This window comes from Larimichthys crocea, chromosome VI, assembly GCF_000972845.2.
Source record: "Larimichthys crocea isolate SSNF chromosome VI, L_crocea_2.0, whole genome shotgun sequence".
NCBI classification, from domain to species: Eukaryota; Metazoa; Chordata; class Actinopteri; family Sciaenidae; genus Larimichthys; species Larimichthys crocea.
In genome coordinates, this window is record NC_040016.1 from 3,368,481 (window position 1) to 3,389,741 (window position 21,261).

At 42.4% G+C, this 21,261-nt stretch overlaps 1 protein-coding gene across 3 annotated transcripts in view; it reads right to left on the bottom strand.

Moving 5' to 3' along the window:
- Positions 1-21,261, bottom strand: part of prickle2b (prickle homolog 2b) — an 85,395-nt gene that overhangs the window by 28,982 nt on the left and 35,152 nt on the right. The window contains exon 1 of one of the 3 annotated variants that reach the window (XM_019274392.2): positions 17,342-17,568. The exons of the other annotated variants lie outside the window; for them this stretch is intronic. The gene's annotated coding sequence lies outside the window, so the exon portion shown is untranslated. Of the gene's footprint in view, positions 1-17,341; positions 17,569-21,261 lie in introns of those variants that run through there. 3 annotated transcript variants of the gene reach the window in all.

A 21,261-nucleotide genomic window follows, 5' to 3' on the forward strand; every position in this document is an offset into this window, starting at 1 on the left:
AATTGAAACCAGACGTTATCCAGGTGGTGTTCAAGAGCCAAACTATGATAAACTCCCAGTTGTGTCCTGGTTTGATTTATTTCGTGTACCCTGCATCTGTGTCTGGCTTGCAGTCTATGCTACAAAATAGTGATACCAACAAGCTTCCTTTGGTTTGTGCTGGTTTGTTTTTGAGAGAGACACACACAGAGGGAGGCTGTGGTGAATTGACATAGACAGTGAATGAGAATCCTGACAGCAAGAATGATGATGAAGATGATGCACTTTGGTTTCCCGCACTGGTTTTACGAGTCATCTTTGTCCCACTTTAGAAGTCCGGTCATCGCATATTTTTCGACTGTCGTCTGCTTTTGCATACAACAAGCTGATTTTCACTCAGTTTAGTTTAAAATAAGTGTCAGCCTATAGCTGCATATGCTGACAGGCGATGTTTAGCTAACTACTTGTGTTTTTACAGTCTTTAATTTTTTGACTGTTTCAGGTTTCCCAACTTGTGAATATTCCCTACTCACAGTAGGGTACAACTTCGCTCTACAACTTTCTGGTATGACCTGGCCTTAATCCACCAGAGTTCTTAGTCAATATGACCAATAGTGGGCTTCCAGCCTCTAAGCCCCTTTATCACAGAGATTTAGAGAAAACCTGGCACTGATCTTTATTGATCATGAACTCTTTTGCATTTAGCTGCTGTGACCCTGTTTGTCCATCTGATCCTCCACAGGCCACAGAGCTTAACCAACAGATCAGAGTACTGCTTCACCATGCATCATGAACTCTATTGATTAAACATAAAGATCAAGAATCAACTGAGCATTTCAACGGATTCTTTCTGGGACAGGCTTTCATTTTCTCAAATAATATCAGATCAATATGCTGGATGAGTCAGCAGGTTTAAGTGAGGATAATCCCAAGCTTCCCCGCATCTTAATTGGAAAATTAATAGATAGATGTCTGGACATAAACAATATGTTATAAAAATGTCCTCCTTGTTGGGAAACGGATATGAGAGAGCACAATTTTTGATGACATAGCACAGATCTTGGGGTGCAGACAGCACAGCCTGAACAACACATGAACCCCTCGCATCTGGGACAAATTTAGTACCCATGTGCAATGTATTACATATTTCTGGAAACGAAGCCACGCTCGAGTCTGTAATCTGTTGATGGGAGTTTTTTCCCCGTTGTTCATGGTTTGGTCTGTTGTGACTTCAGCATGGTAAGCAAAGGGGAGACGAAAAAGCTGGATAAAGAAAACAGAGAGAGTCCGAAGAAGTGGAAAGAATTGAAAGACTACAAAACTGCTAAGCAACAAACAGTCCAACAAAGTCAATGCAGCCCGTTTCACACTCCCAGAATTCTCAGCTGCAAATGACTGTTTTAGAGCCAAGGGGTGAAATTCGTCACCCTCATGGTCAGCAGGCTGGGTAAACATTTAAGATCCTGTGTCAGCCTGCGAACTCTGATCCTCAACTTGAGGAGTCCTGGCTAACTTGGTACTACACTGACCTTTGACAGGAGAACAAGGAGCATTGAGTGTGCTGAAAGATGGTTAATAACAAGCGTTGTGCTCTCCATGGAATAGTTTCACACTTAAATTGAAATATGTTTATTCACAAGAGTTAGATGAGAAGTTCAATACCACAATTACATAGTATATGTATAGCATGTATAGTGAAGACTGCTAGGAGATGGTTAGCTCATCTTAATGCAGAGACTGGAAGCAAGGGGAAACAGCTAGCTTGCCTCTGTCCAAAGGTACAGACGAAGACTTATGATTCGTTGTTATGTTAAGATATTCTAACCATCTTCTTATCCTAGTGTCATATTTAACCGAAAGAGTCTCAACAAATCCGGGAAAGAAATCATCTTTCTTAAAATTCTTTTTACATAAGAAACTCTACAATAATACGATATTACTTTTCCAGTAAAACTGACTCCACTCTTACAGTTAAACCTCCTTGAATCTTTGAACCTTTACTTTAGTTGCGCTGTTGCATGAGTAATTGCATAGACCATACAAAATTGATGTTCAGTTTTTGTTGGTGAATATATGAAGTGGTGGGAATTGGATATTATTGAGCTCTCATAGATACAAGTGTAGAGTAGTGGAGTAGTAAGATGTCAGTCCAAGACTTCAGTGAGATATTTTTCCCTAAAGTTATATCACTAATTCATTGCTGTACCACTCTCTGCTGGAAAAATAAGTAATAATTTCCTTGCAAAACACACTATTTCAATTTCATACTCTTATTAATAAACACAAACAACATGAATCCAATACTGCCAGGTTCTACCACTGACCCAAAGCCACATTAAATCCAATAGGCAGCACACAAACCAACAAAGAAATACGGACATGGCTTTAATAAACCTAGTTAACATGAAGCTTTAAGATGGCCCTCCCAGCCCCTGACCAAACCTCAGAGCAAACCTCAGTCAGCCTCTGTTTAGAGTCAGCACCCTACTGGTGGCACACTACCGTGTCCACTGGTTTTCAAGACCGAATGCTAAGCAGCCGAGTGGTGGTGAGGCTACTGGCCAAGCAGCTCGTTAGGTCTGTGGGGTTAGACAGCCACATCTGGTCTGCCTGCACCCACTTAAAGCTCCACTATGGTCTGCTGTTCAGCCAAACCTCAGAGGTCAGCGATGCAACCAGGGAACGGGTGTGTGCTTTTAAGTGTGTGTGTGTATACCCCTAACCATCCCATATATCCTACAGAAATAGGAATTGGATGTAAATTTGAAACAGTTGTGCTCTGCCTTAAACAAATATAAGCTATTCATTGAAATACCAGATTAAAGATAGCCAATTTTATCTTTTTGACTTGGATTCATGTGGACTGGATTGAGGTAAAGGAGAATAAGAAGGCGTGGGCATTGATGCAGAACCAGAGCTTAAAAAACTGAATCCGTGTCGTACACATCAAGGTGACATATTGCAGGTTCTGTCCTTGAGCTCTTTCACCTCAAACCAATTTGTCACGACACAAATGCCAGCACCTGATGTCACACATCTGCTGTAATGAAAGTCAGCAGTAAGCAATGGCTTCATGTGACACACACAAATGTGAAAATTATGATAAAGAGCCATTCATAAATCAGCAGCTTAAATCAGATGCAGGCTCTGATCATTGCTGATGTAATAAGCGTGTGCGGTTGTGTCTGCGTGAAGAAGTGGCTCACACATTATTGAGTCCTGCATAGCTACGGTAAGAAGCCAGAAGATGACATCATGACAGTGACAAAGGCAGGATTTGTCATTGTGTTTCTGTCACCATCAGACTAATTTAAAACATTAAAAGTGTGTTAACACACGTTTTCTTCGCTGTTGTACATTTCAGACCTGCGACTGTAACTGAGACAGACAAAATGACTTGGGCTGCCTCCTAAGCATTGATGGTTGTACAGAGAGGGACAGAGAAAGGCAGCATAACAAGGTGTAAACTTTGAGCCTTGTCTCAAAATTAATATTATTGCAAACCTATTTGTAATGGAAATGGACACAGAAGGCTCACTGCTCCGGTCTTGTTGAATGCCAGTGAAGTCGGCTAAACTACACTGGAACTGATTCTTCCACTGCCGCCCAGGTGTGAATGCCATTTTGGCTGAGAGCAGTTGAGCAGTGTATTAGTGTCTGTATGCATGTAACCCAGCTAAGGCTATTATTAATATAGCATTTCTCAGAATTGAAAAGCAAGAAGTTGAGTTTTCAGTATTTTTAAAAATGAAAAAATATCTAGAGATTAAAACCACAAGGACATAAAGTAAAATAAAGGAGCCCAGGTGCACAAAACTTTTTATTACTGATGCAATGCAGCAGCCCTCAGTTTTTTTATATGGTGGTGACAGAGATATTGCAACAAAAATCTGAAAGAATGCACCATTGTTTCATTAAAATTAAAAGATGAAAAGAAAAAGAGTGTATTGTATTGTTTGTTTGAGCAAGTCACATCAGGTCCCACATGTCAGCAGTAGCAACCGTGCTGCAGTACACTTGGCTCACATCTTGGATCAGCACATACATACTGTAATACACAAACAAGCTGTAGAGTACAGCAGGCTAAAGGCCAGGAAATAAATGGATATTTTTAGTGTCAGAGATGCAGCAACCAGAATTGGACTCTGTCATTGCACAGATTGTGAACAATTAAGCTGGGAAGCAGGTGGTCGCTAATGTGTCATATCTAGGCAGACATCAAATCTGGCATAAGAAGATATATAAGCAAAGTATGGCGTGTGCAGGGAGGATGCAAGGTGATGGCACTGGAGGACAACGCTTCAACAAGCAGCAGTGAAGAATGTGTTTGTCACAATATCAGCTGGCAGTAATGTCGATTCTGCTTCTTGTTTTTGACTTTGAAGTGTGATTTTTGTCTGATCTACAAAAAGCTCCAGGTGGTTGCATCTTTGTCTAGTGTGGACGTGACAGATTTGCGTTACATAAGGTGGTTGGAGAGGAGATGTATGCCAACGGGGAGCATGTTTGTGCCTGCAGGTGCACGTGAGAGAAATGGCCTTAGCGTGATTGTGATTGAGACTTTGTGATAATTGCAAGGAAAGAGAGAGAGAGAAAGCGAAGTGGAGATAAATAAAGGACAGAACTGAGAAGCGGAGATCCACCTCAGTGTCTTTCATTAGCCAAGAACACCCGCCTGCAACACATACACATACACATAGATAAACAGTCGGAAAAGTAGAGACGGAGATGGAGAACACAATCGCTGGCTAAATGGAGGAAGCTTTTCTGTCACAAAACACTCCACCGGCTCGAATGAGAGAAGCGACAAGTGTATTTCCAATATATCGACTCATAGCAAAACGTGAAAGCTGTGTTCTATGGGAGTCTTGCAGGGGGTTTAACCATATTTGTTTCTTTACAACATTGATTTTCTCTGCTGGAGACACGCAGCCCACTGCTTTATTCATCCAGTAACTTAGGGAAAGATAACTGACAGATTCAACAAGAAACAGGGGAACTCTGACGATACATGATTATGTTTTTGTGTTTTTGTTTGGAGGAGGGGGGGGAAGGAGAACAACGTGGTGTGCCACATAGCCGAGCATCTAACTGTATTATACAGATTAATTAATGGCCTGAATCTGTTCCCTATTATCTCTGTTTGCTCGTAGATGGGAGTCTTCAGCCACATGCGGCGCTGTGTGGGGGGTGCGGTATGCTCCGATTACATCAGAGCCAAGGCCATGAGGGATCATTTTAATGACCTAAAAAAATGAAACCTCAAACACATATCTCCATGATGCCCCTATCGCCCGCAGCAACAGGCTGCAAAATAAAAATAAGTAAAACACACAAGGACTATTCCTCAAACCCCCCCACATGCATCCATCTTTTTTTTTTAAGCCAGTCAAACACACAAAGTGGATCCAAAAAGTGTCTGTTTCTGGGGTGTCTGGTAGCAGTGGGATGCAGTGGAAGTGTGTGTATTAATATAGAGGAAAGGGGGGTGTCAAAAAAGCAACAAGTTGGAGGTCATTGTCCAACTTCAAAGGGCCTACCCATCCCCCCAAAACCCCTCTAACTTTATGTGCTGTTTTACGATCCAAAGGCAGACAGACACCGTCGAGTTTCTGGCAGTGTGAGCATGTTTCATGGCCACGACCAGGATGGATGGATGGATGGATGGATGGATAGGCAGAGAAGGAGGGGAAAACCAACTTTCTCCATTGACTAACATTGACCTGAGGCAAACAGTGGGGCCCTATTTGTCTTCAGATTGGGGGCTGGGGGTTAAAGGCAGTGACCACTTTTACACCTAAATGTCACCAGCATATGTGTGTGTGTGTGTGTGTGTGTGTGTGTGTGTGTCTTGAGAGAGAGAGAGAGAGAGAGAGAGAGAGAGAGAGAGAGAGAGAGAGAGAGAGAGAGAGAGAGAGAGAGAGAGAGTAACAAAAGTACAACTAAAATATAGAAATCAAACAGTTTTGTGGCACAGCAGTGGGCGTACGCAGATAAGAGAGCAGGGACTGGAGCTGTCTTATCTGCAGTGTGGGTTTTGTTAGAGACTGTGGGAATATTCAGGGGTGGTCTGAAAATCTCAGTTTTTCCAAAGAAAAAAGGAAATTTGCCGTCTGAGACAAAATAATGGGGCTCATAATGCAACGCTGAGGGCTACAGGAGCTAATTCATATATAGTCCCTTTACAAACACACACACACGAGCACGCACACTGCTTATGTGCATAGACATTCAATAATCGGTTTAGTCATTCATTTATAAACACACACATCCATTTGGTGTAAAGATTATTCAAATATTAATCTCTACAAACTGGCAATATTTCAGTGCAGTGGTCTTTGTGCATCTTTTTGTATCAGCATTCACATGTCCATTGTTTGTGTGTGTGTGTGTGTGTAACTTTGCCTGGCCCTGCAGTATCGCAGCAAGGTCTGTGCTAAGCATTTATGAGCTAATTAAGGTCTGGCCAGGACTGGAAGGCTGGTGATAAGGCCTGTCTCCGGCCCTCTCATTAATGTTACACGCTCCGCTGGGGTCCCACACACACACACACACACACACACACACACACACACACACACACAGGAAAAGTCTGTCCTCCAAAACAACAGTGGCAGCACTATTCACTCATTATTAAACAGGCTTCCAGACTGATTTCACAGATTTTGCCATTTGGGAGCCAGACAGGGAATTCTTAATAAGCGACAGAAACTGAATAAGGAAATGGAAAGGAAGCGATAGTGTTGCATTCGTGTGTCACGTTAAACTAATAACACTATACCGGTGGCTAAATTCGGTAATGAGAGAACAATATGAAATGTGGTTAACCCAGTCTCTTAGTTTCTATATGGAGTTGTAAATTAGTGCTGCATGAAATTATTAAATCGCAATTTTGAGTCATAACTCTGTAATCTTACAGGAGGTTACAGAGGCAATATTACTATTAAAACACACACACACACACACACACCTTTCTACAGCTGCACCCACAAGCATCTCTCTCTGTCGGCCTCTCCTCCTTCCACTTAACTTGATAGTTCCCTCTCTTCGCCCCATTCTTCTGCTCCACATTCCTTTGTATTTGATCACTGTTGATGTTTATCTCTCGCTCCCTCCTGCTTCGCAAATCAAACACAACCCAACATGCAAACTTTACTTGCAAAAGAGACACGACCAAAACCTCAACAATTCACTGTGACAACAGCACATGCTATGTTTATGTGTGTGTTTGCTTTGTGGCATTCCTTTCTGTATAGATCTGGCAAAACACAGCGGGAGGAGACATGGAGCGCAGACTGCTGGGAATTAATCTCTAAACCATTAGTGGCCAAATTACAGAGAGACAGAAACAAAGATGGCAAGACAGCAAAAAAAGAAAGAAGTAAGAAAATCCTGAAGATGATGATATGTGGCAGGAAAAAGAACAGCTTGCAGCAGTGGAGGAGAAACAAGTTACAGAGAGCAGTACGTAGGCTGGCTTGCTGGAAAGATGACTTGTATCGAAACGGACCAATCTACAGGCTGTCTGCCTGTATGAAGCTGTGCCAAAGAGCACACACACACACACACACACACACACACACACACACACACACACACACACACCTGAACATGATAAGCCAGGCGTGCCCAGCACCAGATAGCAGACAAAGCTAGCCACAAGTTAACTAACTAGCAGCCAGATTTTCAGTTGGTGGAGAACAAAACAGAGCTTAAAGGGAGTACATGTTGGTATTGCATTTATGGTAAGACTAGAAACAAGGTCCCAAATGAATGCCAATTTTGCTCTATATCCACTGAATGTGTAAATAACTGTTGACTATTGCTGGGTAACATGTTTACTGTAAATATGGGTGACTGGCTGTGTCAGGATTTTATAAACTCAGATCTCAGTTCAGGTTAAAATAATGACTTGGTTATGGATGGAGAAGTTTTGTGGTCTTGGTTAAAATAACATTGTCCAAGGAAACAGTCAGTCGAAATCACAGTGGACATCAGTCTATCCTAAGGCTGCTAGAGGTCTTCAATGCAAGCATATGTTGTTTTCAGGCATTTGCTGAAACAACTGAGACACAATCTAGGGACTGAGTTTCACATATATAAAAACTGTGTTCTCTTAATCCTGTACTGTGATAAAGAAAACAGTTTGTAGTCTACATGATATTTAAGAAATCATTTCCTGCAAAAAGAAGCAAATAATCAGATTTCTTTTTTCTATCATCTGAATATGAATGTGCACCCTAGCTATATTCTGTCATTTAAGAGATGCAACAGTATCCCACTATACACTACGATAACATCCAGCATGCTATTAATTTAGATATCAGAATACAAAGCCGTGATATCTCAATATGAATATATACATTTTTATTTTAGTTCATCAGACTAGGCTCATAATAACCCAGACCTGCATTAAAACACCACTGATATGGTTCCTGAATGTAGGCAGAGGGGTAGATGAGGTATCTGGGAGTGGTGTGCTCTGAAACCTGGCACCAGCCTCACTGGATAACTATTTATGTGTGACATATTGGAAACATTAGGAGGGGTGTCATTCTAATAGGACACATCAAACATGCCTGACCATTAATGTCATGTATTCAACACTACTGAGGTCTTTAATTAGAAGATTAGATTTAGATTACAGGCAGTGAATTACATGCAGCATTTTGACATGTACATGTGTCTTTAACGTGATGGCATAGTATAGACACACTTCTAAACATAGACTCACTGTGGATAGTCATACAAAGAGAAGAGAATAAGAGAGAGACCCATCGTCCCTGTCCTACTTTCCACCACACTTCTCCTTCTCATTCTCCCAGCTCCAGTCTTTTGGGAGGGATCAGTGCAAAACAGCCTGTCAGCAAAGTTCAGGCTATACTGTACATCCAGTGCTGTTTCCTCCTAATTCAAAGCCCTCCCGCCCTGCAATACTATCAATGGAGAGGAGCAGACATCCACTTTTTACTGCAGCTACTAACTCACAGAACTTACAGCCTGGCACAAAATCTCAACTGAATCTATTAACAATTTACACACACATACGTATGTACATATCAGTTTATATATCTACCACAAAAGATTATATTACCAGCCATTTTCTGAAGATCACAGATGAAGAACACTGCATTGCATCAACGGTTTAGTTTTCTCCAGAAAGGTGTGCGTCATAAACTGAACATTAAACGGGTGAATGAGAGGTTTTAACTGTCTAGATCTAGATGCAGGCGTTGCACAATCAAGAAGACAGGCAACCACACGCAGAGACACTGGTGTAAAAGAAATCTACACTTTGTGTACCTTAACCGACACGCAGATAGTTGTTGCTGAAACACACACACAAAGTGCAGGCCAGAAAATATTCATGGAGAGTCTTCGCTGATCTTTTTGGAGTTGAACACAACGAGCATGTAGATACACGTATGGACATATTCACGGGGGGAGGGGAGACACATGGACTGTTATCCATTGTCTTCTTTAGACACAAGGTGTTCTGTTTGTGCGTCAGAGATAAACTGACAGGGCTGACGTTTGGGTGTACTGGTGACAGCGGCGGAAACCGCAAGACAGCACAATTTGTTCAGTGCAGAGGAGGAATTTAGCATTTGTCTCGACTTCCATCACTCACTGTGTGAACCACAGTGTCTTGTGCATTACCAGCCTGTCATACTGAACAATAGGTTGTTTTACAAAACCCACACTCCTGCCACCCCTGGTCTGGGTGGAGAGACAAAAACAGGGTGAAGGTAAAAATGTGTGTGTGTGTGTGCGCATGTGTGTGATGGGGATAGTGAGTGGGTGGTAAGAAGAGACAGATCATCTGTCATAAGTTCCTGTGTGTAAATATGTGTGTGTGTGTGTGTGTGCTTTGTAGTCCAGGAGCATGTCACAAGCTCCTTTGTGCGTGTGGATCATCTAAACTTCACTGTGTGTCTTTGTATATGTATGTGTGTGTGTGCGTTCTCCTTGGCATGATTGAGTGGGTCTCGCGGCAGTGCCAAGGCTGCGGTTATTCTCCAGCCAGAGGCAGAGGCAGAGGAGCACAGATACTTCATTATGGCCTCATTCATCACCCCTGGGACAGCTTGGCACCGCTCTCAGTCCCCCTCCTTCTCCCTCTACCTCCCTCTAACCTCGTCCCCCCGCTCCTCTCTACTTACAGCTGCACAGGTCCCTCGCTCAGCATCTCCTCTACCTCTTTCACCTCATCTCCCTCCCTCGGTGCACCCCTGTGCTTGTTACTCTTCTTTCCTCTGGTCAGATGCTTCCTTCTCGCTCTGCTGCTTGCATGCTTCGCTCCAGTGTTTCCTCTCTCTCACCTTACTTACATTTTCTAAGCTTCATTCTATACCCTCTTCTCTTTTTTTAATTAACTCTCTCTAATCCTCTGTGTCTCTCTATCTTGACCCGTCCTCCCAGGCTTTCATTAACTCACTCACTCCCTTTTCGCTCTTCCTTCCCACAAGCTCAACTCATTTGTCATTCCTGTTACTTGACCTGATCTTCCTCCTATAACTGATCTGAATCCCATTTTGTTGAATTAGTGAAGTTGTGGCACCCGCTGCCCTCTCATCTGCTCTCACTAAGCTTTGGTATAGGGGTACTTGGAGAACTGATACATATTTGCATGTATGTGTGTTAAATGAATACTTTAATATGTTGAGAAATATGCCCTGAGGATTAAAGAAGATAGTTGACCACTCTCATACCTGCACAACCAGGAGGTAATTAGCCTAGCTCAGCATAAAGACTGAAAGTAAGTTGAAACAGTTAGCTGGCCTCTGTCCACAGTTCAAAAATGCCTCTACCACTCAACTTTGTATGCACTTTCAGACACAAAGTGATTTCCATGCAAGGCTATTTTTTTGCTATTTGAACTTTTTTGTACTTGGCACAGTGACTTGCAATGTAACCATGGTAACCACAGAAACCACAAAGATGAAAATGTGTGCACCCTAACTTCACTTGTATCTGAGCAGCAGTGAACAAACACGTCCATTGGCAAAGAATGATCATTGAGCAGCATCAGCTTCACAGTTGGATTATCCAGTCTGTGTCCGCATCATCATTCTTTCTTTTGAGCTACAGCCTGCTTTATTTGGCTAAAATGACAATCTGTGGTTTTACAGGAAGAGCTGTAAGTATTTCTTGGCGAGCGCACCAACGTCCCAGAGACACACTCACAGAAAAAGATTCTGCACAGAAGTACTGGGCAAATGAATAAACTGTTGTTTATCAAGAAATAGTTACACCACTTCCTCTGAAACCACAAATTGCAGTTTTTATGTTCTTGTTTGTGTACGGATCAAGCAAACTAAACACAAAGTGTTAATTGGTGAGCTTTAGACGTGTTAGTAGGCGGATTAGTGAACTTTGGACAGAGTTATGCGAAGTGTTTCCCTATGCTTCCAGGCTTCATGCTAAGCTGACTGAATCGGCTCTTGGCTGCAGCTCTATCTAACTCTGGGAAAGAAAAAGAAAATTAGTGTTTTTCCCAAAAATACTATATACTATTCCTTAGAAGTAGTTGTTTTCCTTCATATATTATCAACACCCGGGGAGGCTTCAATCTTTTTCATGGCACAAAAAGCACAAAGAGGAGCCTACAGCACAGAATCTGGTTACTGGCCCTTTACAGTATTTTTCCTAACCTTCTGAATTTGTGTATGTGTGGGTTTGGACCACACCAGTTGGGAGCCTACCTGCTGTCCCATATGGTTGGCATTCAGCCTAATTAAAGCTTTTGTTGCCCCACAAACTGGGTGTATTACCATAAGTGCTCCCTGAAGTCCTGTATTTATGGCAACTTGGCATTATAAACAAGGATAAAAGGAGAGCAGAGACAAGTCTGATTTCTCTGCACGTCGCCATAGAGACAGAGGAAAAAATCCCAGGCAACACAGCAGCTAACCAGTAATACCAGCTTGCATGCCCACATTATGAAAAAAATAGAAATAAATAGTGCCACTGTCATGTACACTGCTTGGATTTCATCTTTCAGTTGACGTTTAGTCATATGGACATTTTTTTATGAGACGGAGATCAATTTAATTGTTTGATTATTGTATGTGTAGCACAAAATATCTTAATGTCAGAATCTAAAGACAGGACGATTAACTGATGTGCCTCTGCCTATCTTGTTCTTGCCATCTATGACACTGATCACGCTGACAGTTATATAGTCTACAAGGCACTCCACTCCAGCCTTTTCCACTCTCTGTGCTTATCCCACATAGCAGTCATACCTCTGGGACTAGTTCAGGGTGACTTCGAGCAGAAGACATATGACACTGAAACACACAACCCTAAACTCACTGGCTGAGGTCAGTGCGGAGAAGCTGCCCTCACACAGCCTAAATAATGACCATGCATAACCAGGTATTCCAGATAAGAACCTGAAATTTACCAAAAAAATGTGTAAACACGGAGGAAATGTTATCAGCTTAGCTAAGAACATGAAAAAGAATTTCTCTTGCTGTAATTCAGTTCATAATTATCCTCCATCAGGACTTTAATGAACTGTGTGAGAGCTGGCACTTCCTCTGCTAGCTGTGAAACCAAAAATAGCTCTGTTTTGTGTGGTGCATACAGCAGATGGATCAAAAACAAAGAATTTCCACAGCCAAATTTTTCCACCATGAAACTTTTTCCACAGACAGAGGTGCTGTATCAGGCTTTTAGGGGTCTCTGTGTTCTTGACCAAACATGACGGAAAAACAAGGGAGGTGTGGAACCAAAATAAAATTAGCACGTTACTAACGCCATGGCTCAGCTGTGTCCCTCGTTTCCTTATTAACCCTCACAGGAGATGTAAGGCCACACCGCATCCCATCAAACTCCAATCCATCTTTTCATGTGTAATAAGCCCTCAGCTAAATGAGCGCTACTCGGGGCCACTTTCACAATAATGTCAAGAGATGGTGAAAGGAGATAGGTGAAGAACAACATCTGGGGCCTCTTTGATCACTGATGACTCTACGTGGGAGAGAAAAGGAATGGGAGAAAAGAGAGAGCGGATCTGAACATATTTCTCTTTTTGTTTATGCGTTTCAGGACATAAATGACTCAGAGTGACGCGACCATCCACTGTTGAAAATACGGCATAGGCGAAAACTCATTTCCTCCCTTGTCAGCAGAAAAGTTCAGACAGAAAAAGTTCAACTGGAGGATACCGGGGGTCCGACTCCTCACCCAGTCACCTTGCGAAGATGCATCCGGTCTCAAAAACTGCTGCTATAAGGCCTTTTCAACAAAAAAACAAAAAAACATTTTGATTCCGGGTTGTGTTTACAAAAAAATGTCTTCCACTGTGAATCCTTAACAAAGCGCTATTGTTGCCTCCGGGTCTCAGCATGACAATGGCTTGATATCCATGGGATTTTTATGGTAATTGACTTAATCTCTGTAACCTAATCAAGGTTTTAGGCAGTAAACAGCTAGAAAATGAGAACAGCGGGTGAAGTTGTGGTTGAAATGGAAGGAAATGGAGAACTGTTCTGGCTAGCTTAACTGACATCATTTTGACACGTTGCTACAGTAAGGAGTGTTGTTCAAGATGAGTGGTTTGGCTGCCGCGCAACAAGATAGGGTCACATTCTTTGTAAGCACCCTCTCTCCCTCTCATTTTACCAATCTTTTATGGTTTCATGGATTCCATCCTGGTCCATTTTTCTCTTTCTGACCCTCTTCCATCTCATCTGCCTCAATCCTCTTATTCCCAAGACATTCTATATCTGTCTGACTGCCTCTCCATCTTCCTCTCTCACACTCCTCCCCCCTAATCACTTCCATCACTCTCTTGTGAAGAGGTGGGGGAAGCAGGCTCTTAAGTTTGACGGACAGGTCCTGAGTGCAGACATCTCCCCGTGGCCGACCTTATCAGTGGCCAAGCTTGGCAGAGTTGACTGGCAGCCTGCTTTTTCTGGCTGCACTTTTCGCCTCCGTTGGTCTCCAGGGCTCTGTCTGTCTATGTGTGTGTATTCTGACACATCTGAGATCAGGCCAGTACAAAAAAAAACAAAAGTCTGACAGCACAAAAGACTCTAATTGCAATCTGTTTTTTAATTCAAATTAGGCCAGTGCTGATATGTTTTTTTTTTTTTTTTTAATAACCTTCAGATGTCATTCGGTGACTTCAGTGGGGCTGAAAGAGCTTTTGTTTCAGTTTGAGCACTCCCATGGAGTCGATCATAAGTGTGACACAACCCAATTACCTAGTTTCTCTGTTATTTCATTCAAGTTTCATCCTGTCTGATCTTTCAGACAGAAAGCTTGAGAGCTTACTTCTGGCTAAATATCCCAAGACTGATGTTGTCTGGCACTGGGTGGAGATGGAGTACAGATTCCGTGCTGTCCAATGATCCAAAAAACAGTAAAGAAGGATGTAACAAAAAAGGAAGGAATGATGCGAAAAAAGAAACAAACTAGAAGAGGAGAATTGTTTTTTGTCATTTCACTCAAAAGTCGTCTATCGAATATCTGTATGATAAATAAAATCTTGTTTGCTGTCTGTGATAGACCAAACATTTGAGGGACGGAAACTTGACACTTAAAATCTACTTATTAAACTTGCTGCCACCCTGGCTCTAGAGACAGCAATGTTGATTAGTCGTTCATATCTCAACAACTATTAAATGGATTTGCTGTCCCAGCATAATGAATCCTGCAGAGTTGAGTGATTTCCAGACTTTTATCTCAAGCACCACCATCAGGACAAAAGAATCAACTATAAATATCTCAACATCTGCTCTATTGTATTGGCAGAAAATCTTCTACAGACCTTCATTGTTAACTTTTTGGATGATGCACCCAGTGACTGCAGTGATCTCTTTTCTTCTAGAGCCAAAATAGGGTTCACATTTGCTGTTTTGAGTAAAATGTTTCAACAATTATTGGATGGATTAGAATGAACTTTGGTACAGACATTCATGTCTCCCTCAGGATGAATTGTAGCTTTGGTGTTTACTTTTCATCAAGAGCCATCATCACGTCAAATTTTAAATGTATCCATTTTATTATCACTAAATGCAAAACTAAGCCTCAGCTTTTCTTTGTGTTGAATGCTAATTAACAAATGTCAACATACTATCTAGCTAAACTAAGATGCTGAAATAGCTGAACATCAGCGGTTTAGCATTGTCACTGTGACCATGTTAGTCCTGCCCAAGTACAGACTCAGAGAACTGAGTATAAATTTCTTATTTAAAATGGTCCTTGCATCCAGGCTGGAGCGACACTACACTGCCAGGAGATGACGTCTCGTTCTGAATATGTGAAGAATATTGTGGGAGGTGAAAATTCACAGCTAAAATGTGAAGCGTTATAAAGTTGAATCTTCACAATAACAGATATTGGACTCATGTCATTTAATACATTTGATACTGATCAAAAGAGAGGAGGCATGGTTAAACAAATGACGGCATAACAAGACAGAAATAATGGTGCGATGGTAAATTTGGAACAGAAAGTGAATGACAATTGCAGCCCTTTTTAGAGATTCAGACGATGAAATGTAATTAGGATTCAAATCAATAGAAGTGATCAATGCAGCTCTAAGTTGATACACCGCTGTGAGCCAACTCCTTGACATCGATTGGTTGACAGCACACAAATGCAGGCGGTTGGTCTGGCAGCAGGAGGAAAGACTGGAGGACTGGACCACTCGCTTACCAAATCAATTGCCACACTGCCCGAGGGGCAACTAAAGATCCACTTGCAGATCCTAATTCATTCACCCCTTCGCTTTCCATCCCCCTCCCTCCCTCCTTCCTTTTCTCCAAACGTTCATCCTCCTTCCGCTTTAGCGGGCTCAGCACATTTTAAGTCTTTCTTTACTCCGGAGAAACTTTGAAGTCAGGGATGTTTGTCTTGAGGTCTGGAAGGAAGTGGGTAATGGGATGAGAGGCCAGGTTTTTCCACAACTTTTAACAAATCCATTATATCTAAATTCCACTGATGATATGATTTTCCTGCACACACACACACACAAATACACAATATGTTCCCTAGCAACACATTTAAATCAGTCAACGCAGAGGCCAGTTTTTGTAGGTGTAATCATTATGGGTGGGTGCATGCAGCCAGGTGCAAAGACTGCGAGCTGCACAGGGCTCAGAAAGAAGCAGGAAAGCTGCAGGACTCGCTGAGCTCTAAATCTTTTTTTTTTTTTTTTTTGCCCTTCCTCTGTTAGTCTTTTACCAGCCTCTCACACAAGGGTGCCATCAGAGCATCAGAGGTGGCAGCATGTCTGTGTGGAATGCACTCTGGCAATTTACGGACACACTCACACGGTCAATAAATACTGTTGAGCCAGCGCTGGATCTCGCACATGTAAACTGTCCTTAAACTTGTCACATCTGACATGATTTGAGGCTGAACACACGCCGGAGGCTTTAGAGAAAGGAGCGCTCTATCGGTCTGGCAGCGAAACTCGTGGCACTGACATATATAGGCATGCGCTGATATATTCACACAAAGACACACACTCCTCTGGCACATGCAGACCCAAACACATGGAACCACACATACAGAGTTTGTTAGACAATAGTCTGGACACTGCCTGGACCTGGCAGCCTAATATAAGTGTCCGAGTTAAAAATAAAAAAGGGAAGGCATGTTGCACAGCTGTGAGATGCTGGGAGATTTGTGTGCTGTCAGCCAACTTAAATCACAACAGCTGAGATGACAAGGCACTGCCTCTTAACTGCCTTTTCCTCTTCTCCCTTCTGTCATTCACTTGCTTTTTTATTCCCCTACTCCTCTAACTCAATCCACCACTACACCTTCAGCCATTTCTCTTCCCCATCTCTCTCCCCTGACACACATTTTGTCACTTCCATCTTTTTTTCCTCTAGTCTAAAGATAATGCCACCCACTCCTTACAACAACGTTGGCAGCCCAACAAAGCAGCAGCACCCGAGGGAACGGAAAGACAGGATTCGAGTGATGCTTTAACTCAGTTGTCACTAGTCAGTCGTAATTCACTGTAAGTATCAGAGACAGATTTGCACACTGGGCAGTTGCTTAAAATTACACTCACACTTGTGAAAGCACAGATACAGCCAAACTGACACATGCACTGTGATTTGGCCAAAATGTCACGGTATGCACACCCTCCCAAAATTAAAACATTCCATAATCCTCTAGGTAAGTCAACAGTGTCCTTAAGAAAACTAACCAATCACTGAGGGCATTAGCTATCAAGAACGAGGGTGTCAAAAAGCAGAATTTACACCACCCAGGGGAAAAGTCTTGACTCCCTGCCAAAGACAACTCTTCTCCACCAATCAGCACCTCATGAGCCGGCACGAACAAATCAGCAGCTGAATGAAAAGGATAAAAATGTTTAAAAGTTACTCACCGCTTCTCGCTTCCCCCCTGGCTGTGCTGGGAATGGGGTCGAGGTGTAGGGAGGCGGGAGTTGGTGGGGTTGGGGGGGGGGCACTAAACAACAGAAGGATCTCAGAGGGGGCAGAGAGAGCAGCAGCAGTGCGGCAGCCTGAAGCAAACACTTTCAACGGCTCCCCCTAATTGAAAAAATCTGTTTTCATATCCCTCAGATGAGCGAGTGCAAGAGAGGAGAGGGAAAAGAAATAACTGCCTTGAGCTGAGGTGGTGAGGAGTAGACGAGCGGTCCTGCTCACAGATGGTCAGCAGCGTGTGAGTAAAACACCAAGAGGAAGTGAGAGAACGACAGAGTTTTTCAACAGACAAATGCAATCAGGGGTGACCACCAAGCTGGTTGCTGAGAGGGCAAACAGTCCACAACATTAACCCCTCCCACTGCCTGCAAACAGCAGTCAGCGTTTTTCCTAAGCCCCTTCCCCACATGCGCTTAACCCGTAAATGTTCTGGCAGCTTTCTGCGCTGACATCATGTGGGAAATGAAACAGGCCTTCAGGCGTAAGAGGGTTTATGGCAATTTGCAGAGTCAGGACCAAGTAAGATTTCTACAAGTATCAGACCACATAGAAGAAATTCTTACATATCACATTTTCTTTGATTGCAGCAATCCCAAGAGATACAGAAGGTCCAGATCAAGTTGCAGGAAGCTCTGACAACCAAGACACGAAAGTTAGCGGTGATATGACAATATGCACAGCAAGACCAAATATAGAGGGAACGGTACAGATTTTTATACAGATCACAATTTTCCACAAATGACCCTTCTCATTTGTCATAACAATCCCAACTCAAGTCCACTTAGAAGCTTTTCAGCTGTCATCAATGCTGACATGTGATCTCAGTAGTTGTAATGATTTTATCCAGAATGTTATGACTTCCTGTCTGTGTTGGCTGAAAAGTATTTCAGTTCATTCTCGACCTTGGAAAAGGTCCACTTACTTACATTTTCTTGGGATTTCAGCTCTATCACATAAAGTTCAGTTCTTAGTCATAGCCATACCACAGCTCGGTCAATAGATTCATCTCAACTGAGAAAAATCCATTTATGAAGACCATGCGATTTGGTTGAAAGCTCTAATCAAAGCTTGGATCTTGAGTTATTTCTAAGGTCAAGAATAGCCTTTGATGATTAATCAATCTCCTGTATATTTCTGGTAATCTTTGACCATAAAACACCTTCTGGATTTTTTTTGCATCAAAAAGAGCTGTGAAAATTAATTGATTAACCGATTCACAGAAAAATAATCACCAAATATTTTCATAATCAATCATAATCAATCTTTAAACCAATTTTCAAACACAAATGTGAGAATTTGCTGCTTTTCTCGGTCTTGTGTGATGGCAAACTGGTTATCTTTGATTTATCTCTTTTAATCATTGCATTTTTTCCTGCTTTTTGACATTTTATGGACTAATTGTATGAGCAAGAAATAAATGGCTGTTGAAATTACCATTTGTAGCCCTAAATGTGATGCAAAAAAAAGTGAATCCCTACGAAGCTATTTTATATAGCTTCAGCAAGTTAATTTCCAGAACTGGTTTCTTAAGCTAAATGTGGAAAAAACTAATCCAGAAGATAAATCATCTGAATTAATGTAAATCTGACATCTCATTCCAATAACAGGCTATAAAAAGTCTTGCTAACTTCCTCATGTAATTTATGTGAGATATCAAGCCATCAGACTTTGAAAGGATTGTGCAAAATATTGATTGATGTCTGTTCCACACGGCAATACTTGAGCCTGAAGACTTGGATATTATATAAGTACACTGCGTGTATAGCAAAAGCTGCTTGAATTTGAATGCAAATTAGGGGTCTTCAGTTGTACAATGACTGATCTTTAGGTTTATAGAGAGTACTAGTGTAGTATTCCCTCTTCAGCAGTCAATCAGTCCATTCTCCCTTGTCTAAATCCACGGGGGCAGCAGTCTATGGAAACATCTGCTAGAGCGCTTTCCAAAAGCTCTCTTCTGTAAAAGCTGGACTAATGTACATTCAGTGAGCAGCGGATAACTTAAATCAGCCCAAGTTGACTGTGACCTTGTAATGGGTCTCTGAATGCCAAATCCTAAACTAACCATAGCCCAAAATGGCCGACTCTGAAGGGAGGTTTCCCCACATCCCTCCCTGCCAGTCATATGTCAAATAAATACAGGAAGAGAAACGGTGAGGGAGAGAGTGAACACAGGAAAGAGTGATCTATCTCCATGCGGTCCGAGGTTGAGGTTTCTGGCAATGTCAGCGACTGTGATGTGGGCAGAATGTCATCACTTCTTCTGTGGCGCTCACACTGTGCACCCACTGTTCTCGGGAGTGTGGGATAGCCAGACCCACAGCTGTAAATCTTGAGGGAACAAACGGGGCCAAGAGGCGAGGCTCCTGTCCACACCTGACAACAAAGACCTGTGCTGTTTCTGCTGACGAAACGCACAGGTATTCACATAACATTTGCATTTCACAAGCACAGACAAAAAAAACACATGCACACAAATAAAACGAGGCAAAGACACAGGGAAAAACTAAACAAAAAGACGCTCAGGCGTGTTGCTCAGCCAAAGAAAATTATGCTTACACAATGCCAGTCACCGGCCTTAATGAAACACAACATTTATGTAGATTAAATCAGTTACAGGCAATAAGCCATAACAACTCATGTTCTCTCTCCTGCTACTATGGAAACGGAACTGCTGCAGTCCACATCATTCAAATCTGGTACAAAAGCTTACCATCACGCACAAAATATGCTGCGAATCACCCTGCTGTGCGAGCCACAATTAGTCCCATTCGTACAGAAAAAAACAGCAGAAATGACCAGGAAAAAGGCACCACCTGGCTGACACGCATGAGCTCTCTTGCGGCAAAAAATCCCTCACGCCTCAATTTCCTAATGACCGACCTAATGCTTTTCAAAAAATTAGATCATTTATCACTGTTAAAAACAAGACGTGCGTGAAGAGGGCCTGAGGTGCGTCCAGGAAGAAGGAAGAAAGTAAAAGAAAGAAAGAAAGAAAGAAAAGGAAAAACGCCCCCTCATTTCTACATCTCACCACAGAAAGGATAAGTCATGTACTCATCCCACTCTTCCCTTCAGGAACAAATGAAGTTATCAATCAAACCCACAGTCCCACGGAGAGAGGGAAGAGAAGGCCAGAGGCATACAGAGAGCAATGCTGAGGCGGCCAAAACCACTCAGAGAATACAGGCTGATTGTTTTGAGAAAGAGCCTTAAAGCCCAGCATCAGACAGCGGATACATGTAGCTTACATATCAATTTTATGTTTGAATATATTTGTATATATGCAAGTGTAAATCACACTGCTGTGACAACATTAAGCACAAGACATATCCCAAGATGTATTTAACCTCTTCAACTCTGTCCTTAGATGGCATTACATATCATGCTAGCTTGCTGGGAGGGGGTTAGATAATTAAATAAACATAAAAAAAAACATGCATGCAGTATCAATGTGTATTTAAATATTTCTGCATAAGGGGGCGGGGTTTAGCTCAGCTGGTAGAGCAGCCGCCCCATGTGCGAAGGCTCAGTCCTTGCTGTGGAAGCCCAGGGTTCGAAACCGACCTGTGGCTCTTTCCCGCATGTCATTCCCCATCTTTCTCTCGAAAAACGCCCCCTCATTTCTACATCTCACCACAGAAAGGATAAGTCATGTACTCATCCCACTCTTCCCTTCAGGAACAAATGAAGTTATCAATCAAACCCACAGTCCCACGGAGAGAGGGAAGAGAAGGCCAGAGGCATACAGAGAGCAATGCGAGGCGGCCAAAACCACTCAGAGAATACAGGCTGATTGTTTGAGAAAGAGCCTTAAAGCCCGGCATCAGACAGCGGATACATGTAGCTTACATATCAATTT